This window comes from Lygodium microphyllum, chromosome 25 (genome assembly GCF_053477565.2).
Source record: "Lygodium microphyllum isolate KBCC chromosome 25, Lygodium_microphyllum_v1.1.10, whole genome shotgun sequence".
Classification (NCBI taxonomy): domain Eukaryota; kingdom Viridiplantae; phylum Streptophyta; class Polypodiopsida; order Schizaeales; family Lygodiaceae; genus Lygodium; species Lygodium microphyllum.
Genome location: NC_141159.1, coordinates 88,180,696 through 88,206,771, shown reverse-complemented (window position 1 = coordinate 88,206,771; position 26,076 = coordinate 88,180,696). Strand labels below are relative to the sequence as shown.

Here is a 26,076-nt window from a genome sequence, read left to right as displayed (position 1 = left end):
GCAGAAGAGCACTCTCAACATCATTCAGTTTTAGAGTAGCACTAGAGGCACATAGGGCAGTGTGGAATACATCCCATGACTCATTCAGAGTCCCAAGCAAGAAAAGAGGAGTTACTTCCTCTCCAAAGGTGATATCCTGCGAAGTCAGGTTCTTCAGTATAGCATGGAACTGGCTCAAGTGAGCAAACATAGTCGCATTATCCTTCATGCGCAGATCCATAAGCTACTTCAACCAGTACATCTGACTCGCCGGACTTTTCTTATCATAAAGATTCTTGATCTTATTCTATAGATCCCATGCACTCTGTGCTTCCTCAAATACATTATAATGTACATGTTCAATGAGAGACAATATAATTGTGGACTTGCATAGCTCATCAAGTTCAAGCCAGTCGTCATTGTCCATAGTTTCAGGCTGCTCCCCACTCAACCGAAGTGGCTTAATTTGAGATTTATGCACCAAGACTTGCCAAATTTGACTCTTCCAATAAGACTAGCTGGTACCATCCAACTTTGTGATGTTAAATATGGCATTATTAGTCGAAGAGGATGCCATAATGCAGGCTGGAAATGCACAGACAATGTAAAACTGTTGGCTGTTTTACTGCAAAAAATGCCCAAAATCCACTAAAATGAGCTCCAAATGGCGAGAAAAGTGTGCCAAAAGATGCTGCCCGCTTAGTACTAGGTGCGGTACACAAAATTAGGATATTTCAGCATAAAAAATACTGCTCAGTCCACCAATAAATGCTTGCTGTAATAAATTTCAGAATTGCAATAATGAGAGCAAACTGTCCCAAAACTGGATCTAATGTCAACTAAACAATGCTAGGTCCAAAGCCGGCATAAAGAGGAGAAAGCAAAGCCAAATGACAGTGAAAATACATGAGCATAACACCGAGAGATGTCAAATAGCATCTGCCAGTAAGAGGCACACCCCAGACACTAGGCAAAATGTAGAACCAACTGCCAAAACCTGACACAAATAGGTGTCTGCTCAAAAGAAAGCAGATCCAAAATTGAGACTCAGCTCATAAGCATCCTGTGAACCAAGACATATACTCAATGCAACATCCAATTGTTGGAGTATAATCCCAAAGTCTCAATACATCTATAACTGCTCAATGACATAGACTGCTCCAATAGCATGTAATCCGTGCTCAAGGTCAAGTAAGCATGCAAGATGCTCCCATTGGCACAAAAGGCGTACAATCGAGTTAAGGGCTCAAGCAACCCAAGACAAAGTACCAGTGACAAGTGACCAAGTCAATGCGTCATATGCTTCCCAAGAGCATGACATACATGAAGCAACTGATGTAGCAACCACTAAGCAAGACATAATCCCAATGGCAAGATCTCTGTCAAGTCAATACATCCAGTAGCAAGCCAAAGTCAATATCCCTGTGAGTCAGAAGTGCTCAAAACATCCAAATCGGAGCTCCAAAATATCTGTCAAGCATGGACAAACTAAGAGGCATCAACCATGGACCAAAGCATGTAATGCATAGAGCTTATCCATCAAGTACAGACAATAGGCATAAGCGGCGCAAATGCCAATCAAGTCGACCAAACTGCTAATGACAAACGAATAACAACGGAGCAAATGTGATGCTCAAAAGCATTCCGAAATCACGATCATGAGTTCGAAGTCGATCCCTAAAGTGTAATACATCATGACATAACCCATAGCATACATCCGGTATCGATAGAGAAGCAATACATGTGACAAATGAGCTTCAGCCCACTCATGTACAACAACTCTAAACAGTCCAAAACTGTCAATTTCCAGCCCAAAAACAATGCCAAATCATGGGCAAATTGAATGCATACATTCCCAAGACATTAGGCATCATGTAGACCGCATATGGGCATCAAACAAGGTAACCGGAGTAGAGTATAAGCATCAAATGCCAATGCCAAGTGTGGCTGCCCTGTTTCCAGCACTGTATAATAGTAAATAACAGTCCCAAATCAGCCAATATTTCAGGCCAAAATCATGGCATAATCATGTGCATACATTCCCAAGGCACTAGGCATCATGTAGACCGCATACGGGCATCAAATAGCACAACCGGAATGGAGTATAAGCAACAAATGCTAATGCCAATGGTGCTGCCCTATTTTCAGCCTATTATGACAGTTTATGATCGTCCCAAATCTGAAGAAATCAGCTCCGAATGATCAAGACCAATGCCCAAAGCTTGAATGACATCAAACATGAAGTCTATAGCCCTCTTGATCAAGGTAGAGAGCAAGAAGCAATGGCCAAGTGTGGAGCTGAAGTAGACGAGTGCTAACAGCCTGGAAAAAAATGGTGCAATCTGCCCTGTTGGTGCTGAAATTGCTAGTGCTCCACATGGGCTGAAAAGGGGGTAATGGGGGGCTCAAGAAGGGCCTATCAAAGGCCTATGACAAGCCTCTTTGAGCCTTGATAGGTGTAAGGCACAATATGAGGAGAATAAGCTTCAAGGGTTTGAAGCCATGGCTGCCCTTGCTGTTTGCAACCTGTAGACTGAAATAAAACCCTAAAAGAATGATCAAATACCTGAGTATCAATGCCTTGAAGGTGCCTCAATAGGCCGAAAAGGTGCTCGGGAAGCCAGGGAGTGACGGGAGCTCGGGGAGATCGGATATGGCTGCCGGGATGGAGATCCAATGCGTGAAGGGAGTCGATGCGAAGGTAGAGAAGCACCGAGTCGAGCTCGAGCAAGAGGAAGCCAAGCTCTGATACCAGTTGAAAGGTGAGAAGGATCGAAGCTTGCACGCTAGCTATGGCGGGAGAGCAAGAGCAAGAAAGAGAGAGATAAGAAATGGGAACTCCAACAGTCACAATGTGTGATCGGGCCTTCCTTTATTTACTAGTCACCAAAAAATGAATGTAAAGAATAAAGTGACGTGACAGGCGCCTGCCACCTACAGTGTGCAGTGGCGGGTACTGTCAGTGTAGTAATACACGGGGCGGCACGGCGGAGGCGCCTTTACCCCAACACCATACCAAAAGTAGTCGCAAAATATGACACAAGAGAATCTAATACCTATCTACAATTGTCAATCCACAAAAGGTAAATACACCAAATGTCCATCAACAATTGTCAATAAATAGTCCAAATAATACTTTGATGGTAGCCCAAACGTGAGTACATAAATGTAGCCATATTCATGCCTAAAATGCTACCAAATTGTGCAAATTTTACTACCAAAGAAGTTCCCAAAAGCTATCAACGACTTGCGAGGAAAGCGAGTTCTGCAGTGGTCCTAGCTCTTTGAGGTTGATTATGTTCTAAACAGAGATGTGCCTCTAGGCTGGACTAGCCCTACTTACTTATAGTCTATCATGCCTAAGTGATCCAACCAAGTGCGATCACATTCAGTTCTAAAGACTTCTCTTTCAATTCTATAGGCATTGGCTCTTGGGGGCCTAGAGTCTACTTTTATTTATTCAATCACTCAATCGTTTGTGTCGTACTCTATCGTCTCGGCCTCCTCTCACATTCCTCATTTGAGGAGTAGCAATCCTCATACTTGTCATCTGAATTGCTACATTTTGAATACTCATCATTGTGTAGGTCTCTATTCTCAACCCTCTTTTCATCTATGGATCAATGTCCAATTGTACATAAGGTTTAGGTCGTGCACCTTGGTCCATTTCCATTTTGGCTCATCCATGAGGTTTTGGAGTGGTTTGAGATTGGTTGCTGGGTTAGTGGCTAGCTCCCTCATCAAGTAGTCAAGAGTCCCTTAGAAATTAGGAGAAATATGGACTCTCTTTTTTGCCCCTTAAGGGTTTTCTCTCACCTTTGTCTCTCTAAAAAGAGATTCCAAAATAATATTAGAATAAGAGATATTCTACAATCAAGCAAATCTTGTATTTGTATTTTCAATAGATTTCACCTATTATTTTATTCTCAAACTGTAGAATAAGGTCACTTTATTATTTTTGGACAAGTATATGTCTATTTCTAGGCATTTCTTCATTCCCTCTCAAAGCTCCAGTTTTGTTCGAAATTTTGTGTATTCTTCTTTCCTCCAGAATATGGTTTCTTGCATACGAATTCTTCTGAAGCAATACTCACTACTATCTACAACACTCTCTACCCTGCTACAAGCAATCTCCCTCTTCAATACTGTGCTATAAGATATCTTCCTCTTCAACACTCTATACTATAAGCAATCAAGTGATAATGGAGATATCTTGATTTTTTAAATCTTTGTGATGTTATTATTCTTCATAGTTGTTGTTTAATCCTTAAGTGTCAAGAGAGAGAGAGAGAGAGAGAGAGAGAGAGAGAGAGAGAGAGAGAGAGAGGGGGAGAAGGGGGGGAGGGAAGAGAGAGGACTGTGTGAGATGAACTAAGAAAATAAGTGATAGAGTGACAAATAGTAAATTAGGGTATAAGATAAGATGATGTTATTATTCTCCACTAGCCAAGCTTCTATATAAATGTGTTTAAATATCTTTGATCAATTCTTCTTGAGAGGGAGAGAGAGAGAGAGAATATTTTGGATAGAACAGAAGATAAGATTGGATGTTGATTAGAGGTAGATTAAAAGCTAAGATTACAGGAAGATTAGGGATTTATTAGGGTCTATCATGACTGAAATCAAGAGAAAGAGACAAGATTCAACTGGGTAAAAAAGAACAAAGATATAGTGAATCAAAGGGGTGTAATTGTGTGATTTTAGCCAATCCAGAATTAGCTGTATGCTGCTAGATTGATGTCGATCTGTTGCTCCCAAATATTTAGACGTTCTTGCTATTGATTAGAAAATTGGCATCGACTCCTTAGCTTCCTATTAATCAAAGGGGTGTAATTGTGTAATGTTAAAATTGGCATATATTTTTCTTTATAGGATACAGGTGCAGGGCGTACAAAGAGAAAGAGAGATATTCACTTTCAATTGGAGGATGAATATGCACCAATGTTCGAAAGAACTGTAGAAAGGGATGATGCAATAAGATACAAGATGCAACAAGAAAGAAATGCACGGAAAAAAAATGTGGACCTTTGGGTTGATGGGTGCATTTATCCACCCAATCTAGTCACTCAAAGGCCACCACAATTTGAAGGGCTTACATCATTTGCAAAGTTTGTTTGTGAAGGCAATGAAGGATTGTATGGATACACATGCAAACTTGTCTTACAAGGATTAGTAGGGGTTCATCAAGCCTTGACAAATATGAAAACAAGATTACAAGGGAATATGCAGTCTTTGATGGAAAAGCATAGATTATTAGCTGAGAAGGATAAGGAGAACCAGAGCCTACAACAAGCAATGTCTGTCATTGAAGATGCTATGCAGGCTACACACGTGCAAAATATGGAGTTATAGTCTAAAGTTATGGACTTGGAGAAGGAGAATCAAAACATAAAGAGGAAGCTCATAAAAACCTTGGAGATTGAGCCCACTTTAAAAACCAAAGAAGCACATCGGCGCATCCGATTAGTTAAACCAATTCACCAATTAACCAAAGGAAGTGGAAAATATCATAGATGGATATATGCTCAGTTTGCTACAATGAGAAATATGTTTCCTTATGCAGAGAATGATACTATTTCCAACGTCCTAAGCAAGGATATGGTCAAAAATACATTGGAAAATCGTAAATTCAAGGACATTGTAGATGGTGTTGCAAGTGAACATCTTAGGGATGTGAGCAACTTGTTTACTGCTACAAATGCTCAAGGATTATGTGACAAGGTGGGAGGAATGAGTTCTGAGTCATACAGTATGCTCTATCAACAATTGGATACAGAATTTAAGCAAGTCTTCAAAACTAAGCAAGTAATGCCTGTGCCAAAACCATTTCACGTGAAGAAGGCTCGAAAAAAACTAAATGAGAAAGTTTTAGAAATAATTGGTGAGCCGACACATCTGAAAAATACACACATATTGAAGTATAGTTCCAAAGAAGTTGCATTTGTATTGAATGCATCCAACAACTTTGTATTGGATATATGTAGGGTTCAGATTGCTATGGTCAAGTTCTACAATATCTAATGGGTGATTCTCAAGTTTTAGCCATTCATGCCCCGACGTATCACTATTAAGCCCATAGATATGGTTCTTATTCGTAGGATCCACAACAACAAGGATGCATTTAATCTTAATGTCAACAATATGCTTTGAGAAGATACCTTGTAATTGGATCTATGTTTTTAGCTCAGGTTTGGTTGTAGATTGTAAGGAGCTTAGTTTTGGTTTATCTTTCTAGTAGACCTTCAAGTATTTGATAGCAGTGGTCTACAAAATGGAGCTAAATTTTGCCTAGCTCTAGTTGTACTTTATGCAATGCACTATCTACCATGTATTTCATGGTTTCGTAATGCCAAATCTGATATTTGATATTCTATTTTTCCATGATTTGCATTGTGCGTATTTCCAAGTTTTTTATTTTGAAAGGAGTTTTGTTAAGGATAAATTCAATGCGCAATCACACACACATCAGTGATCAGTTGTACATGGGCCAATGCACTATATCTTTACTATATTTAGAGATTTGGCAACACTATATCCGATATGAGATATTCCATTTGACCCATGACTTATTTTTTGTGAATTTTTAAGTTTCTAATATTTCACGTAGTTTGGTTGACAACACATTTGATATGCAGTTGATACACTTGGTGGAGTGGTGAGTTTTTCTGTTATCAGTGAAGTATAATCCAATTAATGCATTTTCAAAAAATGATTGAACCATCAATTTTATAAATCAAAATCTGGTGAATCTTCACCCACATGTCTGGCATCATAAAAACTGATGGATATTAAAAAAATTTCTCCATTAGAAGTCTTCGGGACACCTATTCGGAGGCTCACATTTGGGCCCCTGAATCTGGGGATTCAGGGTCCTAGATGCCAACCTCCGGACAGTGTCATAGAGACTTTTGATGAGGTTGATGTATCCTAAAGAAGTCCACATTTAAAATTTTGCGTCAATCAAATCACTGATCATATTTTTCCAAAGCTTGGATACATTAATTTAGGTTTAAGGGTTTTTTGAAAGTTTGCTATAAGTTTAAAGTTTCACCTCATTTTACACATTTCACTTTTGAGTTTTGGGTTTTTCTCCTAGAAGACATGGCACGCACCAAGCCAGCGGCCCGGAGACACCCCCTTAGAAATCCTATGCAGAGGCCACCTCCCCCAGCTCCACCATCCGATCGCTTCTAGAAGCTAGTGCGTGAGATTATGGGTGGCATACTTAAGAACAACAGGAGGCACTTCCTAGATGGAACACACTTGCAACAACGAGATCGTTGAACTGGTCAAGACCTCCTTGCACTACAAGAAGCTATTGAAGCTTACGTCATCGACTTGTTCGGAGACTCGGTCTATGCAATTCTACATGCAAGGAAAGTCACCGTCACCGATAGGGATTTGTGGATAGTGAGGTTCTTCCGACAATGGAAGGATAGTCCTCATGGAGATCAACAATGATAGGGGTGTACTACCAAAACATATAGGGAATGTAGCCTTCAAAGAGATTTTGTAAAACCCTGGTTATAATGGATCCCATGTAAAATGTTATGAATATGAATACAAATTTTTTGGCATGTCTTATTTTTGTTTATTCACTTGTTATTTGTTTTAGTTATGTCTTTGAGTTATTGTTACATGTGTTCGAACGAATATATATTGTGCACGAACTAAATAAAGCACTACATATTAAATTAAGGGTACAAATTGTGTTGCGTATAAATTCGATAAATAAACGTAATATTCAAGTAAAAAATAATAATAAACGATGCGTATGAAAAAGTACATTGCACACAAATCCAACAAATATCAGTTTTCATTACTTCAAGAGAAAATTATTGTAATATTTCCACTCAAAATATGAAGTCAATTATAAAACCCGCACATCTTGCGCAAAAGTAGTATAAAATAATCTCCCCGTCAAATAATGTCAGTGGGGCCAAGTGTTCCCTCCGCGCACCATCTTAAATTTCGGCTCTGCATTGTGCAAACTAATGCCGAGATTGAAGACCGCAAAGACACGTGAGAACACCCTTCTAGAAAAAGGGAAAATTGGATAATGGGTAAGATTAAGGCAAATTTTTTTATAATTATCCCTCCCCTTAGTCGATGCATGGCAAGGGGAGAGGGAGTGGGAGAAGAATGCATGGAGGTGGAGTGCATGGGGAGAAGGGAGAAGGCATGAAAGCTCCATGTGTATGGAGTTTTGCCCCCCCCCCCCCCCCCCCCACAATGGCTATATAACCTCCCCCTTAGGCATTGGGAGGAGGCACGAATGAGAGGAGACGAAGAGGCTGTCTGTTGTCGTGTTGTGCTGCCTACCAACTCTACTGTGCCGTCGCTGCCCGTCACCATCCCGCCAGACGCCGCCTATTGCCGCCATTGCAGCCGCGCTGCCGCTGCCACGATCATCTTCATCGTCGTCCACCTGACAGTCATCAATATTCTCCCCCTTCCAATCATTGGCCCCCCCACCCATGTAATTCTGGGAAGCAGAAGCTTCTAAAGGCAAGCCTCCTGAAGCCTTGTGCATATGGCTTATCCTCGAGGTTTAAAATCCAAGCCTCCAAGGGCTTGATCCCGTGCAGGAGAGAAATATCATAGACTGTAAGTCTTCAGGACGCGCGAATAACCCGAGGGAAGCCATCGCAACAGAAAATTACATAGCATAAATGGTCCCAAAACAAAAGATGCAAGGCGCACGCACGAAGGTCTCTTCCCCGAGCATACACGTGGACATCCCCACGACCCCTCAAGCCCAAGTTCTTCGAGTTTAATTCTACGTAAAAGAAATGCATTAAGCACGATAAATTTCATGGGAAGAAAGCATTTACACATGTTTCTAATTTACGTAGCCTAGTTAAAATGCATTTGGGAAATTGCCTACTCGAACGATTTACTAGAGTTAGTGCATGACGTGAAATTGGGTTGCTTGCATTTCCAAGTTGAAATTCCTAAGCGCATATTGCTTAGGGTTAAAATATGAAATCATTTAAATGCATATTTGATTGCCGCAGAAAAGAACAAGCGTATATTGCATTTAGGCAATAACTTCTTTGTTGTGATTCGCATGAGAAAATCATTAACATCCGTGAAAATGTTGTCCAAAGAATTGCATGGCGTGGACATGAAACTATGGACTTGCATGTTGCATGAGAAGATGCTTGTAGAATGGGTTAAGTCAACATTAGACTTATCATATTCATGATGCATGAACTTCACTTATCGAAATTATATCTAGAAAAGGTTGCATGTCACATATTCATGATGCATGAACTTCATTCATTGAAGTTGTATCTAGAAAAGGTTGCATATCATATTAAATTCTAAAATTCAATTGCATTAAACAAAAGGTCGTAGGCATAGTTCCTCGATGTAAATCCTTGTAGGTTTTATGCAAGTTATTCTCCAAATTGTCATTCGTCATGACTTTAGCAAGAAAAGAAAAGGGTTATTGCAAACCTTATAGTACATAGAGGTAACGAATCACATATTTATACGTAATGTGATGTCTTGCAACTATTCACACCTTTAGAACAAGTTTAGCATCTCTAAGATGAGATCGTTTCTTGTTGCAAGACAAGTAGACCAATTTGGCTGGTTCACTTGTAAGGGTATAACCCTTGAGGGATTCGTATAAGCATAGCTAGTTAGTACAACGAACACCTCAAAGTGCTAGCTAGGGTTTAGCACGTCAGAAATTCTGCCTAGTATCGCACTTGGATGCCAAGTTGAGACCTTCAAACCCAAAGGTCTTACCTACATTCACGGAATGTTTGGGTCAAATGGATTCCCATACACTAATGATCTAGGGTTTTTACCCTAAGGATCGATCGACCTAATACTAAACTTCCGATTAATTTTAGAACCCCTAGGACCAAACGTTACTGGGCTAGTAAAGTTAGGGATTGGGTTGGGTAAAGAAGACACCCCAAACCCTACATCTTGACTAAACATACTCATTGACAAGAAACCCCGTTGATGGTTGAAATGATCCCATGAGTTAGATGTGACACTTGTGCAACAAGTTGCAATGTCGCATGACTATGTGGTTTAATCACAAGATAGATTTGCCACTCCTTGGAACAAGGTCGGCAGGCTCTAGCGCAAGTCTAAGAGGATGAGTAGACATCCTGCTACATCACTCTTCTTGGGCTAATTTGCCAAGTTAATGGAAGTTATGTATTGCTTAGTAAGCAAAGGATCAATCAAATTAGAGCAACATGGTCACCAGGATTTATTGTCTTAACTTAAGAAACCCAAGGTGTTGGTTAATTTGGGTTGACAGGGTATGACCCTAACCTAAGGATAAAAGGGTAAACAAACAAACCCTTGGGGATCTTGCCGAGTTGCAATTGATCCCGGATCGAATGGTGGATGCATTTGGAGAGATGGATTCACACCTTAGCAATTGACCAAGTAAACGACCACTGGTTTGATTATGTTTGTACATTTTAGGAGCACTGTTTGTATTGCTTTGCTCAAGGAACTAAGGATGGAAAAATAAATAATGCTTTAGGTTGAAGGTCTGAAGGGAGAGGCAGCATCAGTTACACTCGACTGTCTGCCTAACCCTAACCAAGGGGGTTGTTAGCCGTGCCGAGAACGTAGACCAAACCCATTGCGAGAGGTCTCTCCATTGGGCAGTACTTGGAGCAAGAGGACGCTTGGGTGCTAGGGGGGGCTCTAACCGTAAATCCCTTGCCTTCCGGGTCCTGCACAAGAGGCCGACATGACTCAGAGGATTGGATCTCGAGGCTCGCATACTAGTCTATGGGCGGAATCTTGGATTAGTAATCACTGTGGATTGCTGCATTGCCTTCGGGCGGATTATGGATTAGCCTACTGGCTGGATTATATGATCTATTCCAATGATAAATAAGATCAATTGTTGTAAAGGAACTTGTTTGACATTGTTTTTGTATGTCAGTGCTAAGATTACGTGAAGGAACCGGTGACTAATTGAATAATTAAGGAAGCTGTTTTATGCATGTCTAACTAAAAGTGGTAGGTAATTAGACAACTAAAGCAACCTCAAGGAAAGTGCGGTGGATGTGGCCATGGGTCCGTCCTACGGATGGGTGGTCCCGGTTGGCCGGGAACTTTTCTCAAACAAAATCGACAGCAGGGAACTTTTCTCAAAGGAAATGAACAACAAAGAACGGTGACCTAGAGCCTAGGTTACTAGAGCCTCGATTTATGCTTTTTTAGGGGAACGAAATGGGACTATGCCTTATGGGAAGAGAGGTCGAGCTTTGCATCCCTCTCGTTTTCCATTCTCCTTGAACCAAGTGCAGCATGAATCCACTTCGACCCTGACGTTTCTACGTAAAGTAGTTCACCTGGGGTTCGTCGATGCTAACTACCGTTCTAGGAATTTAACCACTAGGAAACCCTAATTGAGGTCGGTCCTAAGTGGGAACGGTCGGAATGCTTCCACTTCGTGGCAGACTCGAGAAGACCTAGATCGCAAACCACGTGACATTCTGTGGGAGTGCCTGGCGGCATTTTCTAGACTATCTTCTCGATGGACTGCTAAGACGTATCCTGCGAGAAAACAGGTGGACACGTTACAATTACAAATTACATTACATTGGTGATGCGATATCATTTGGCACTAAGTACATCTACTCTCTCCTAGGCTTCTTTGAGCTAGACTCCCCATGGTCAGAGCTATTCTTGCTCATAGGCAACATTACACTTTGCCCTAGTAGTTCATGTCTAATGACATTGGTGATGCGATATCATTTGGCACTAACATCTACTCTCTCCTTGGCTTCTTTGAGCTAGAGTCCCCATGGTTAGAGCTATTCTTGATCATAGGCAATAACACACTTTGCCCTAGTAGTTCCTGTCTAATGACATTGGGGTCTTCAACACTAGTAACCATTGTAACATATCCACTCGTTCGCTTATGGGACACGTCTCAGTAGCCCATCAGGAGGAGGGTCTAGAAGGCTCCGCCTGGCACTCGCAAGGAATAACATAGGGTTTGCGATTTAGGTCTTCCCGAGTCTGCCTCGAGTGGAAGTGTCTGGCTGTTCCCACTTGGGATCGGCTTGAGGTCTGGGTTCCTTTCCTATCAGCAAAGTCTCTAACGTTGAGCTCCAGATAAACCACTTTGCGTAGAAACAACAGAGTCGAAGCAGATTCATGCTATACTTGGTTCATGGAGAATGGGAAACGAGAGGGATATGAAACTCAACCTCCCTACCATAAGGCATAGTCCCATTCCTTTCCCCTAAAACATCATAAATCGAAATTCTAACCCTACTGATACGAGGTCTTCATAGTCTTGTTATCTCATCATTTGAGAAAAGTTTCTAGCTAACCAGGACCACCCTTCCATAGGACAGACCTAAGTCATATCCACCGCACTTTTCTCACTTTGCTTTCGTTATCTAATTACCTACCACATTACATTTGACATGCAAAAGCAACTTCCTTAATTAATCAAATTAATCGCGGGTTCCTTCACGTAACTTAGGCACATCCAATATCATAACTCCGGAGTACATCCAATATCATGCCTGAAGGCTATCCCAGCAATCTATAGGATTGCTGCTCCAAGTTCCACCCGTAGACTAGTACACGGGCCTCGAGATCCCATCTCGAGTCATGTCAGCCTCTTATGCGGGATTCAGAGGCAAGGGATTTATAGCCAGAGCCTTCCTTGGCACCCAAACGTTCTCCCACTCCAAGCAGCACCCACGGAGAGACCTCTCGCGGCGGGTTAGGTCCATTTACCCGGTGTGGCTAACAATCCCCTTGGATACGGCCAGGCAAACAGTCGGAGGTAATTGTTCCTCCCTCTTCCTCCAGGATTTTAACCTGAAGCATTAAGTGTTTTCCCTGAATTAGTTCCTTGAACAAAGAGATCAAATAATGTACCTAAGTGTACAATCACAAACACTTCGGAGGCCATTTGTACCTAGCGCTTAGAATAAACAAAAATAATAGCTTTTATACCTAGCGCTTAGAGTAAACAAAAATCCTACGACTCGTCCTTGTTTCATGCATGTAGCTAACCCCCTCATTTCTTCCACGAGAAATAATACATAATTAATTATAAATCTTAAAGAACCTGGGCTTGATTCATGATCGTGGGGGCATTCGTTACGTTGGTCGCTCCACTTGCCTCTCCCACATTACTGGTACCAACGGTAGCTTTGGCACCTACGCTTCTCGTGATTTTCTTCTTGGGAGCCATTTCTACTCGGGGTTTGGATAGTGGCCTTCAAGATGATCGGTTTGGGAGGGAAAGGTTGCGGGAAGGGGAACCTTTACCAATGAGGGGGTGGCTTGAGTGTGGCTCCTCGAACCATCTTCACTCTCCAACTCTCTTCCTCTCTCTCTCCCTCTCTCTCTCTCCCTCTCTTCTTCCTCTTCTCTTCTTCTTCTTTCTCTCTCTCCTTCCTCTTCTTCTTCTTTTTCTACTTTTCTCTTCTCTCCTTCTACCTCTTCTACTTCTTCTTCACTTCTTCTTCTCCTTCTCTCTCTCTCCTCTTTCTCTCATTCTCTTCTTCTATCCCTCTCTTCTTCCTTTCCTTCTTCTTTTCCTCCTCTTCTCCTTCCCTCTCTCTCCTTCTCTTCTTCTGTCCCTCTCCTCTTCCACCTCTAGCTCTTCTCCTTCTCTCCCTCTTCTCTTCTCTCTCCCTCTCTTTCTTCTTCTCTCCTTCTCCTTCTCTCCCTCTTCCTCCTCTTCTCTCTCTTTTCTCTTCTTCTCCTACTCTCTCTCTCTCTCTCCTTCTCCTCCTCTCTTCTCTCTCTCCTTCGCTTCCTCTTCTCCCTCTCCTTCTTTTCTGCTCACGAAGGTCCTACAGCGACAACTGGCGATAAAGGAGGGGGGGTGGCTTTAGCCGGAAGCCCGAGGGTGGGGACCCGTAATGACTGGCGATCGAGGAGGTGGGTGGTGGAGTACTCCAACGTGAGCCCAGGGCCGCTGCTGCAGATTGGTGGAGGGCGACGAAGCATGGGGGGAGGACTTGCATTTCGACGACCAGGGGGAGCGTACTATTCAGCGTAGGGAGAAGGGAGCCTCCCCTTGTATAGGAGGGGGAGGAGGTGGGTGGCATGGCCACCCCTTCCACCTGGGGGGCTACATGCCCCCCATTACCAACCCTATCATTCCCTCTCTCTCTCTCCCCGACGTGCTGTCGATGGGGACAGAGAGAGGGAAAAAAAATTGCATTAATAATAACTTTTTTTTTTAATTAAAGGGGGGGAATTCCCATGGGGGGGGAGCACGGGCATGTTACATCCTCTCCCCCTTAAAGGAATCGAGATGTCCTCATCTCGAGAGGACTTGGGGGTATTGTTGGTTGAGAGTATCTTCATCCACCCAGGAGGCATCCTCTTTGGGGTAATCTTTCCACTGAATGAGGTATTCTCTCAAGGTCCTTGACCTCAAATGCCTCTCCCTGACATTTAGAACTCTATCAGGCTGTAGCTCAAGGACTCCTTGGCTAGGCATTACAATTTGCTGGTCCTCAAGTACATGATTCGAATTAGGTAGATATTTTCAATAGGATAATGTGGAAGACATTATGAATCTTTAGGGTTGTCGGAAGTTGTAGCCTGTAAGCATTAAGTCCTAGGCACTTAGTGATCTTATAAGGTCCACAATACCTCAGACTTAGCTTCTTGTACTCTCCCAAAGACAATTAACTCTTTTTAAGGTGTACATGGATGAAGACCATATCACCTTCAACGAAGGATCTATCTTGCCGATTCAAGTCCGTGTAAGCCTTCTGTCTATCCTTGGCAGCTTGGATTTCTTGTCTTATTGACTTGATTTGATCATCCATGTCTTCCAGCATCTGCTTGAAGCTTCCACCCTCAAAGTTGGATCCGAGAAGCTCAAAGGGGTATGACAATCATGCCCATACAATGCTTGAAAAGAGGTCATTTGAATACTCTATTGGTAGGAAGCATTGTAGGCAAACTCAACCAGTGGTAAGTATTGAATCCACTTTTTGGGTTCGCGACAGCAGTATGCCCTAAGCATATCTTCAATGACTTACCTGAATCGTTCTATTTGACCATCAGTTTGGGAATGGTAAGCTATACTGAAATAGAGTTGAGTTCCAATAGCCTCAAAGATAGCCCTCCAAAAGTGTGATGTGAATAGAGAGTCACAATTACTAATGATTCTTTTGGGTAACCCATGCAGTTTGAATATTTCCTTAATGATTAATCTTGTGATGTCTGAAGCTTTATAGTTTGTCTTGACATGGATGAGATGTGCGACCTTGGTGAGCATATCTATTACAACCATAATAGAGTTGTATCCTCCTTGAACTTGGGGTAGGCCAACAATGAAGTCCATACTAATGAATTCCCATTTCATTTGGGGAATGTCAAGTGGTTGCAATTTCCCAGGAATTTTGACATGTTCTCCCTTAATACATTGACAAGACAAACATTCCGTGACATATTTGAGAACATTTCCCTTGAGCCTATCCCAATAACAGCTCTTCCTGACCGCATTAAGGGTCTTGGCATAGCCAGGATGTCCTGAGAAAGGGGAATCATGGGCTTCCCACAGTATCTTCTGCATGAGAGTTTGGCTTGCAGGGATACATAATCTTGTCCTAAAGTACACAAACCCACTACTTCAGAGAATTCTTGATACTTTGTCTTTAGCTTCGGGTCTTGATCCTTGATGGGGATCTCTCCCAGCATTTTATGATAGACTGGGCCATGATATGCTTCTTCTTTTGCTAGCTCAAGAATCGAGTTGTTTGGCATTGATACCTTTGTGGCCAGAGATCTTGTTGTTGATGGATCTTGAAAAATAAGAGAGTTTAGAAATGCCTTGCGACTGAGTGCATCGGCAACTACATTCTCTTTTCGAGGCCTATATTTGATTTCAAAATCATATTCTTCCAGCACTTCGATTCGTCGACGTTGCCTCATATTGAGCTCATTCTAGGTGAAGATCCATTTAAGACTCTTGTGGTTTGTCACTAAGGAAATTTTGTTACCTAGCAAGTAATGTCTCCAAAGTTTGAGAGCATGGATGACAGCCAATAGCTCCAGGTCATGGGCAGCATAATTCCTTTCATGGCTCTTCAATTCCCTTGAAGAATATGCTATCGGATGACATTCTTGCATAAGCACGCATCCTAAAGCAAGTGCACTGGCATCAGTTACCACTTCAAACTCCTTACTAAGATAAAAAAGTTTCAGGATGGGTGTTGATATTAAGCTTTGCTTTAGTTTGTCAAAGCTGGTCTGTTCGGCAGGTGACCATACAATTGTTACTTGCTTCTTTAGTAGATCAGTCAGAGGTATTGCGATCAAAGCATAATCTTTGATGAAAATCCTGTACCATCTTGTCAATCCAAGAAAGCTACATATTTCTTTGACAGAAGTTGGTGTTGGCCATTCCAGAACGTCTCTGACCTTAGTTGAATCTACTAAAATTCCTTCCGTTGATACAATAAATCCCATATATTCAATCTGTCTCTTGAAAAAGGCACACTTCTTCTTCTTCGCATGAAGCTTGTGTGCTCTCATTATTTCAAGAACAATGCGAAGCTAGGATTCATGATCTATTTCTTATTTAGAGTAGACTAGGGTATCGTCAAAGAAGACGAGTACGAAGTCATCAAGATAGGGTCTAAAGATATCCTGCATTAACCTGTTGAAGGTAGCGGAGCATTCGTTAGCTCGAATGACATCACTAGGAATTCAAAGTGTCCATACCTTGTGCTGAATGCAATCTTCGAGATATCTTCTTCCTTGATCCTTATTTGATAATATCCATATCTGAGATCTATCTTAGAGAAGATCTTTGCACCTTGAAGACGGTCAAGTAATTCATCTATTCTTGGAATAAGGTATCTATTTTTTATGGTTGATTGATTCAACCCTCTGTAGTCAATGCATAGATGAAGCATTCCATCATTCTTATTTAGGAACAACATTGGAGCTCCCCATGGTGAACTACTAGGATGGATGTAACCTTGGTCTAACAGTTGCTTGAGTTGCTCTTTCAGTTCGATAGCCTCTGGAATGGACATCTTATACGGCCTCTTTGCGACTGGTGCAGCTCTTGGTGCCAGTTTGATTTTGTGGTCGACTTCCCTTTGAGGAGGAAGTTCTATCAGATCTTTAGGAAATATGTTTGCGTATTCCTTTAACCATGAGGGTTCTTCCCCAGATTCTTGATTCTGATCTAGCTGGTAGGCCCTTTCTAACTCCTTTTATTATCCATGTCGCTTTTTCCAGCTGTATTTTTGACTTAGCAGCCTCTCCTTGAGTCGTGACTAGTTCCCCTTCAGAATTTCGGAAGGAGACTTGGCTCTTCCCATAGTGGATGTGGGCATCATTGGGTATTAGCCAATCCATTCCGAGTAAACATTCATGGACACCTAGGTTCATTACCCTGAATCTCACCGAAGTTGGCTTCCCACCCGGTAGGAATTTCACCTTAACAGTTGGCCTAGTACAAGAAACCTCACGACCATTTGCCAATTCCACAAGTAAAGTAGGTGCATCTATTGTGGCTATCCCTAATCCTTTTGCACAGATTGGTGAAATGAAGGAATGTGTACTGCCACAGTCAATTAGGGTTTTGAAGCTTTTACCTTCATAATCTGATGGAGTTTGAATCACTGATAATTGGCGATTCAGACCCTTCTTGTGAAGAGCGACATGGACCGTTGCCCTCTCAATGTCAGCATCCATGGATGGATCTTCTTCATCGTTTAGCTCTTTGTTGGAAACACTGGAGGTTCTTCCTCTGGCCATAATGGTGGTTCCTTGGCCATGGGTGGCTCCTTGGAATTTTCCTTGGCGATGTCCTCTGCTAAGCTTGGGACACTGCCTCTTGAAGTGTCAGGGCTCGTTGCAATGGAAGCAACGTGGATTGCGATCATTACTTTGTGTAGGAACAAAGATATTGACATCGTTGGCCCTAGCTTTCTTTCTCTGGCCATGATTCTGACCCTGCACTCTCTTGGTCTGAGCCTTAAACATACCCTTGTTCTGATCCTTGTAAGGCCAATTCCTATTATTCCTTGGTTTGGTCTGCACCTAATGTATTATTGGAGTAGCTCGAATGAGTGTGTCTTGTAGGTCTATTGGGCGCATTGATTCCAATTGGGTGTTTATGGATGGATTTAACCCAACACAAAAATTTGACACATGTTGTGTCATATCCATTGGAGGCACGTACTTTAGGAGTGAAACAAAATTTGAATAATTTGCATCAAGGGATAATCCTAGCTACTTCAAGTCATAGAATTTGTTCATCTTTTGTGTGTGGTAGGCAGGTGGCAGATACCTCCCTCGCACAGCTTCCTTAAGCTTCTCCCAAGTGACTATCCCCTCCAGTCTCTGCACCACTGTTTCCACCAAAGTCTCACTTTGCCTTTAAGCTTAAGTTTGGCGAGCATGGATTGGTTAGCAGGTGCAGTTTCTGTTGCCTCAAAATAGTCCTCCATGGACTCAATCTAGATCTCCAAATCGGCTTGAACAGTCCTTCCCTTGCCATCAAAATCGGGTGGCTTAATTTGTTTGAGGAGGAACTTCTTCTCTTAAATCACATCTCTACTTAGTGCAAAGTCGGACTTGGAACCTGCGCTTGGGGTTGCATCTGGACAATAAGATTCTTTATATTAACATCTTATCAAATGTTTCCCCATATTACGTTAATATGACTAGCACAGTTTTTAGCCAAGTGTCTTAACCACTTAACACCTTTGCTAACATTTACGATCAAGATAGACAATAGTAAAAAGTCTTATTTATTCATGAGGGCATAACCCTTTATATACATTTATTTTGGGTAAGTAGGACAAGCTGATTGATGTATCAGTTTGGGGAAAATAGAATTGTGTTACAATCGGCTACAGGGACTAAGTAATAATATGGAGTGGGGTCTTGGATTTTTAGGAAATGATAAGTCATAGGAAGTTTGGGGTATCCCTTCCTTTGATACTCGTTCTTCTCATAGCGCCCTAACACTTTGATCCTATCGAAAGAGATCACCCGGGTCACTTCTTCATAGACATACTTGTTCTGCTTGACTTGCAGACTGTCAACATGCAAAGTTTCATTTGCGTGAGCTTCGACAAAGATGAACAGCTTCACGATCTTTAAACCCTCCATCCACTTGATTCTCTACAAGTTGGTGTGAAAGGTACGCGAGTCGGTGGGCTGCTATGTAGTATATTCCTGATTCTCCCGTCCATCTCCGTTTCCCATACAGGGGCGAAGGATTATAGATGCGGTCCAGAATAGTCATCATGCCTAGCCTTTGTCGATAATCCAAAGCACACATTGCAGTCATAAACATGACTTGGAACACCAAGAACTTGCTCCACGCTTCGTGACTCTGCAACCCAGCATCCATAAGTGAGTAAAGAAACGTTTTCAATAGAAAACACTACTCTATTTCACTCACCTTACCCTAATTGTCCCCTTATTCCCTTTATTTTCCTCCATTAAGTTCCCTTGTAATCTTTGAATCTCATTGGTTCATTCTGATGCCAACTGTAACGTGTCCGCTCATCCGCTTGTGGAACATGTGTTAGTAGCCCATCATGGAGGAGGGTCTAGAAGGCTCCCCACTGGCACTCGCAAGGAATGACACAGGGTTTGCAATCTAGGTCTTCCCAAGTCTGCCCCGAGCGGAAGTGTCCGACCTTTCCCACTTGGGAGCGACCTGAGGTGTCAGGGTTCCTTTCCTATCAGCAAAGTCTCTAGCATTGAGCTCTAGATGAACCACTTTGCGTAGAAACAATAGAGTCGAAGCGGATTCATGCTGTACTTGGTTCATGGAGAATCGAAAATGAGAGGGATGTGAAACTCAACCTCCCTACCATAAGGCATAGTCCCATTCCTTTCCCCTAAAACAGCATAAATCGGAATTCTAACCCTACTAATACTAGGTCTTCATAGTCTTGTTATCTCGTCATTTGAGAAAAGTTCCCAGCTAACCGTTGCCACCCTTCCGTAGGACGGACCTAAGTCACATCCACCGCACTTTCCTAAGTTTGCTTTAGTTATCTAATTACCTACCACATTACGTTTGACATGCAAAAGCAGCTTCCTTAATTAATCAAATTAATCACGGGTTCCTTCACGTAACTTAGGCATTGACACAAAAACAATGTCAAGTAGTTTCCTTTTTTCCAAATATTTGTTCTTTATCTATCATAATTCTGGAGTACATCCAATATCATGCCCGAAGGCTATCCCAGCAATCTACAGGATTGCTGCTCCAAGTTCCACCCGTAGACTAGTACACGGGCCTCAAGATCCCATCTCGAGTAACGTCGGCCTCTTGTGCGGGATCTAGAGGCAAGGGATTTATAGCTAGAGCCTCCCCTGGCACCCAAACGTCCTCCCCCTCCAAGCAGCACCCACGGAGAGACCTCTTGCGGCGGGTTAGGTCCATTTACCGGGCATGGCTAACAACCCCCTTGGATAGGGCCAGGCAGACAATCGGAGGTAACTGTTCCTTCCTCTTCCTCCAGGATTTTAACCTGAAGCATTAAGTGTTTTTCCTTGCATTAGTTCCTTGAACAAAGAGATCAAATAATGTACCTAAGTGTACAATCACAAACACTTCAGAGGCCGTTTGTACGACCAACTACTAAGATGTGACTCCTTTTTTCCAGATGCTCCTAGCATCCTGTCAAGAATCGCGTGGTGGGGAAAGTTGCTCAAGATGCTGCGCCGAACACACACAGAATGCACAAGGAGAAGCTCACTCAAGAGACAAGAAGAGAGATGGAGGCCAAAACGTTTTCTTGCTGATTTCTTCTTCTTCTTCCACACACTTTTCAATGTACACAAATTATAGATAAGATACAACATAAAGAAAAGTGGCCTACTAAGTCAAACAATGCATAACCGACTAAACTAGTCAACCGGCGCTATAACTATGCCAGCTGTAAATAGGTGTAACAACCTGAATATAATAAGTAATGAGTTAGTGGCCATGTGAGAGTCATTATGACCACCGACGTGCTAAGTGTAGACGTGTGGACCCATCTAACCAGGCGGTCCACCATCAATGTCCGCATGTGTTGAGCTTGTCATCTCAACACATCCTATCCTAGGACTTTTTCCCAGATGTTCCCAGCATCTGATCCTGGATCGTTTGCGACTTGGCAAGATCCCAATAATCTCAAACAAGATTATGCAAGAAAATGTTCTTGGTAAGCTAACTTATTTTGACTTGCCCTTTCCCTTGGGTTTTACCTTATGGTATCTTAACCTAACCCAAGCATTAATTGGTCAATCAAGGCAACAGACATGCCTTTATTCGCAACCCAACCAAAGGTATTTTATTCTTCCAGTACTAACCAAGTTTAGTTAATACACTTGGAAATGCAAGATTCCTCATCTAGGCCTTCAGGATACAGTCTAGATGCATGCGTCCCTTCCATCTCTCTTAGTGTGGTACTATGTAGAGTTTTCCAATCAACCTTACCCATCATGCACATGGTGCGTTTAGTACAGTTGTACATCCTAAATGGCCTTTATCTCTCTTCATTCCTGGCATCAAATACTTATTCCTAATGCACCGGATCACATGTGATTTGCGTGTATGAGAGTCTAGGTTTTTATCCAATGGTGCAAATGTATCTCATGAACGGGAACTAACATTTCATGTGTTTCTTTTAATCATGATTGCAAAACAGGAATTCTAAATGACTATACATGCACTGAAATGGTTTAAAAGCTATTATTTTATGTGGAAAAATGCAAAAACCTTATCATTTTATGTGTGTAAAAGCTACCATTTCATGCATTAAAACTTATGCGAGCTCCATATCCTACCAGTTCACGCATGCAACCTAGTGCTTATAGTAAACAAAAATCCTACGACTCGTCCTTGTTCCATGCACGTAGCTAACCACTTCATTTCTTCCACGAGAAATAATACATAATTAATTATAAATCTTAAAGAACTTGGGTTTGATTCGTGATCGTGGGGGCATTCGTTACATTGGTCGCTCGGCTTGCCTCTCCCGCATTATCGGTACCAATGGTAGATTTGGCACCTATGATTTCCGCAATTTTCTTCTTGGGAGCCATTTCTACTCGGGGTTTGGATAGTCCGGGCCTTAGCGGCCTTCAAGATGATCGGTTCGGGAGGGAAAGGTCGTGGGAAGGGGATCCTTTGCCAATGAGTGGGTGGCTTGAGTGTGGCTCCTCGAACAGTCTTCACTCTCCAACTCTCTTCCTCTCTCTTTCTCCCTCTCTCTCTCCCTCTCTTCTTCCTCTTCTCTTCTCCTTCTTTCTCTCTCTCCTTCCTCTTCTTCTTCTTTTTCTACTTCTCTCTTCTCTCCTTCTCCTTCTCCTTCCTCTTCTTCTTCTTTTTCTACTTCTCTCTTCTCTCCTTCTTCTTCTCCTTCTCTCTCTCTCTCTCCTCTTTCTCTCCTTCTCTTCTTCTCTTCTCTCTCTCCTTCTCTTCTTCTCTCCCTCTCTTCTTCCTTTCCTTCTTCTTTTCCTCCTCTTCTCCTTCCCTCTCTCTCCTTCTCTCCCTCTCCTCTTCCTCCTTTACCTCTTCTCCTTCTCTCCCTCTTCTTTTCTTCTTCTCTTCTCTCTCCCTCTCTTTCTTCTTCTTTCCTTCTCCTTCTCTCCCTCTTCCTCCTCTTCTCTCTCTTTTCTCTTCTTCTCCTACTCTCTCTCTCTCTCTTCTTCTCCTCCTCTCTTCTCTCTCTCCTTCCCTTCCTCTTCTCCCTCTCCTTCTTTTCTGCTCATGGAGGTCCTACAGCGATTGGCAATCAAGGAGGGGGTGGCTTTAGCCGGAAGCCCCAGGGCGGGCCGCAGCAACTGGCAATCGAGGAGGGTGGTGGTGGAGTACTTCGATGGGAGCCTAGGGCCGCTGTTGCAGACTGCGTGGAGGGTGACGAAGCACGGGGGGAGGACTTGCATTTTGACAACCAGGGGGGGCGTATTGTTCAGCGTAGGGAGGGGGGAGCCTCCCCTTTTATAGGAGGGGGAGGAGGTGGGTGGCATGGCCACCCCTCCCACCTGGGGTGCTGCATGCCCCCCATTACCAACCCCATCACTCCCTCTCTCTCTCTCCCCGACGTAGTGTCGGTGGGGAGAGAGAGGGAAAAAATTTTGCATTAATAATAACTTTTTTTTTCCATTAAAGGGGGGGAGTTCCTATGGGGGGGAGCACGGGGCATGTTACAACCATGCCACAGGCCACCATGGAAAAAAGTGGCCCAAACCTAGTACTAGGGAATAAATAGAGGAGCTTCAAACGTTGAAGCAACACTACTTTCTCCAAGCTAGAGTTCGTTGGGATGGTCTTGAAGGGCCCAGCCTTCATTAATGCCCTCAACTTCAAGAAGTGCTCAGAAAAAGCCAGAGGAGCATGTCTTATGGAATACAAAAATATCACTCACAAGATGGCCGATATACTCCTTCAATGTTGAGTCCTGCACTCTTCCTTGGCTACCAGATCGACCACCTTGTCTACATGAAAATTCATCTATAAAGACAATGTACTACATCACACAAATTCAATGTCAGACTCACTCTGTCATACTCACTATGCATGGAGTGTGGTAAAGATATATGCATCGGATTTGTGTCAAAATTTACCAGCAGGGCCTCTAGGGTATTGGGAGTGTGCACATAAAATTTTGTCGAGATCGGTCCCCTAGAGCTTTCCTGGGGCTGGAGGCTTGCATCTGGGTCTGGGGGCCTGAATCTATAGATTTAGGCCTCGAGACGCAAGCCTCCAGCTAGAGCAGCTCTAGGGGCCTAATCCCGAAAAAATTTGATGTGCACACTTCCGATGCTAGAGACCCTACTGGTAAATTTTGACGCAAATTCAATAACATTAATCCGATAACATTACCTTCTTTGCATCATCTATTTGTTACTGTAATGGAGCCACCCACGTCTCGGATCAAGTGATGGGGAGACTCTACTCTCGGATCAAGTGTGATCTCTTCAAGCTCCCTCTCGAAATACTTTAGTTGTGGTCGAGAGGGTGTGTCGATGTCTTCCTCACTGTCCTCTTGCACCTTAGTGCACAAAACATATATGGAAAATGCTGCATCACGCTCGATGAGATCCATCATGGCATGGCCATGGGATGAGGTGGGAACTGCTCTGGCATGGAGATACTGCACCACATGCATCAAGGCTCGATTATGATTTTAACCAAGATGATTGACTAATTACAGTATGTATTATCGTACTCTTGGATCATAGTAAACCAAGATTATCTAAATTTAAAGTACTTGGAAGTTTAAAAAAAGTTTATATTCGTTCTTTATTTTAAAAAATTTACAAGGATTCCACTATCTCAAGGATATGTGGAGAAGCACATTGTTTACATGTTATGGATTGCTCACTACGAATTCTGACTTTTCTATTATCTAACTTGAAATAGAAGCTGCAAAGGGGCTCATTGGACATTAATTAAATTTCTTGTCTCAAAAAAGAAATGGGCCAATGGCTCTCTACGTTGACCACAAAAGGATTATGACCATTCCACAAGATAACCACATCTATGAGAGCTGTATGTGTCTCATCTTGAGTATCTTGATCTAAGCTGATCCACTCCCCTCGCAAAAGCCACCATCTTCTATATCGAAAGTGAATGCATAGAGTTTTTCTAGCGATGAAATACCTATAATAAAAACAAAAATAACGGTAAGTAAATGCGGATAATACAACAATTCATCTAAGCAAGACCTATATCAATTAAATCAAGGCATTCAAAGAAGTAAAAAAGATTTACCTGAATGTGAGATCAGATTGGTTGACCCTACATTCAATCATCTCATCAAAATGTGTTCTTTTGACTTTCCAAGTCTCACCCAATAGCTGACTCATCCATTCCTCAAATGGACACTTGCATTGATAAGTAATCTTCGGTTTCTTTAGAACATCACATGAACCAAACAAATGTGCAAACAATGAGAATGGAATAAACCAACTAAGATGTACATCTTTGGAGCCTCTGGTGGGTTTTATAGAACTATTGATGTCAGATTTTATCTTGGACTTACATGCTCCTGACAACTCCAAGCTACCAATCAACCATTCACCACTAGATAGTGGCGGCAATGGGACATGCTACAATCTCTGGCTTTCTACTACATACAATGAATTATTTAAAAATATATTTTGAGTTGCAAGTTGACTTGCAGAGTTATTATCATAGATCAAAGAACCTATATCTTCATGCCAAACATGTATCTTGCCACTCAAACATTCCACATTCTGTCATTTATGCAAAGTTGATGGATATAGAGCTGTCAGTAAAACAAGATTGAATTAGAACACTGCAAAGATTTTAAAAAAAAAATCTGATGCAAAAGAATAAACAATGATAAAATTTAAAAAATTACTATTTTTTTAATAATTTGAAATGTAGTTATTTTCATGTACAGAGATTTATTTGTGCGTATAAACATGTTGGACCAACACTTCTATTACTGTACTTGTTTCATTGAACACTTTTCTAAACTCTAAAATTAAACCTTTCCAATGTTTGCTAGGGTTTGCAACATCCTTACACCTGACCTTGAAACTCCCTCGAGTACTTGGGTGCATCAAAAGTCAATCCAACTTATAGTACTTATCGCAAATCCAATTACCGCCACTATCTTTCCTATTGAAGACCTCCACTGCAAGTATGTTACTAATGTTTTTTCTCTGTGAAGACATCTATGATAACCAAATAGAAAAGTTACCTATCAGCATGTGTGTAATTTGCAAATGTTCTCTCCAAATGAAATGAAATTTAAATGGAGCAATTTTAAAAAAAATATTGCACCTGCAATTCTTTTCACAAAGAAGCCCAGAGATGTTGAATAAGAAGTTGACTTATAACAAGACCATTATTCCTTCACTGACAAATTCCTAGAGTACAAAAACAAAAGAAGTATTGAGTCAAAGCATACAGATAGCTTACATAGGCTTTATCCAAATGAGTTGAAACTTAACCATGGAGCAATAGAAAAAAGTGGCAATATACCTGTGGCTCTCTTTGCAAAGAAGCCCAAATATGTTGATGAAGTTGAGTTTTAAAAAATCATTGTTCTCTACCCTCAAAGACTCTGGGAGTAAAAAAACAAAGGAAAAATCAAGATGCATATA

The 26,076-nt window shown here is 42.0% G+C and overlaps 1 long non-coding RNA gene across 2 annotated transcripts; it reads right to left on the bottom strand.

The window, feature by feature from the left end:
* Positions 1–24,306: 24,306 nt before the first annotated feature.
* On the bottom strand, positions 24,307–26,039 carry LOC148014474 (uncharacterized). 2 transcript variants are annotated; one of them, XR_015688689.1, is made up of 5 exons: positions 25,955–26,039; positions 25,754–25,839; positions 25,496–25,644; positions 24,713–25,229; positions 24,307–24,601 (listed from the first exon to the last, which is right to left on the bottom strand). It is a non-coding gene; the product is annotated as an uncharacterized LOC148014474 (long non-coding RNA). The 2 variants fall into 2 exon arrangements; XR_015688688.1 differs by having other exon boundaries at positions 25,501–25,644.
* Between the last annotated feature and the right edge of the window lie 37 nt (positions 26,040–26,076).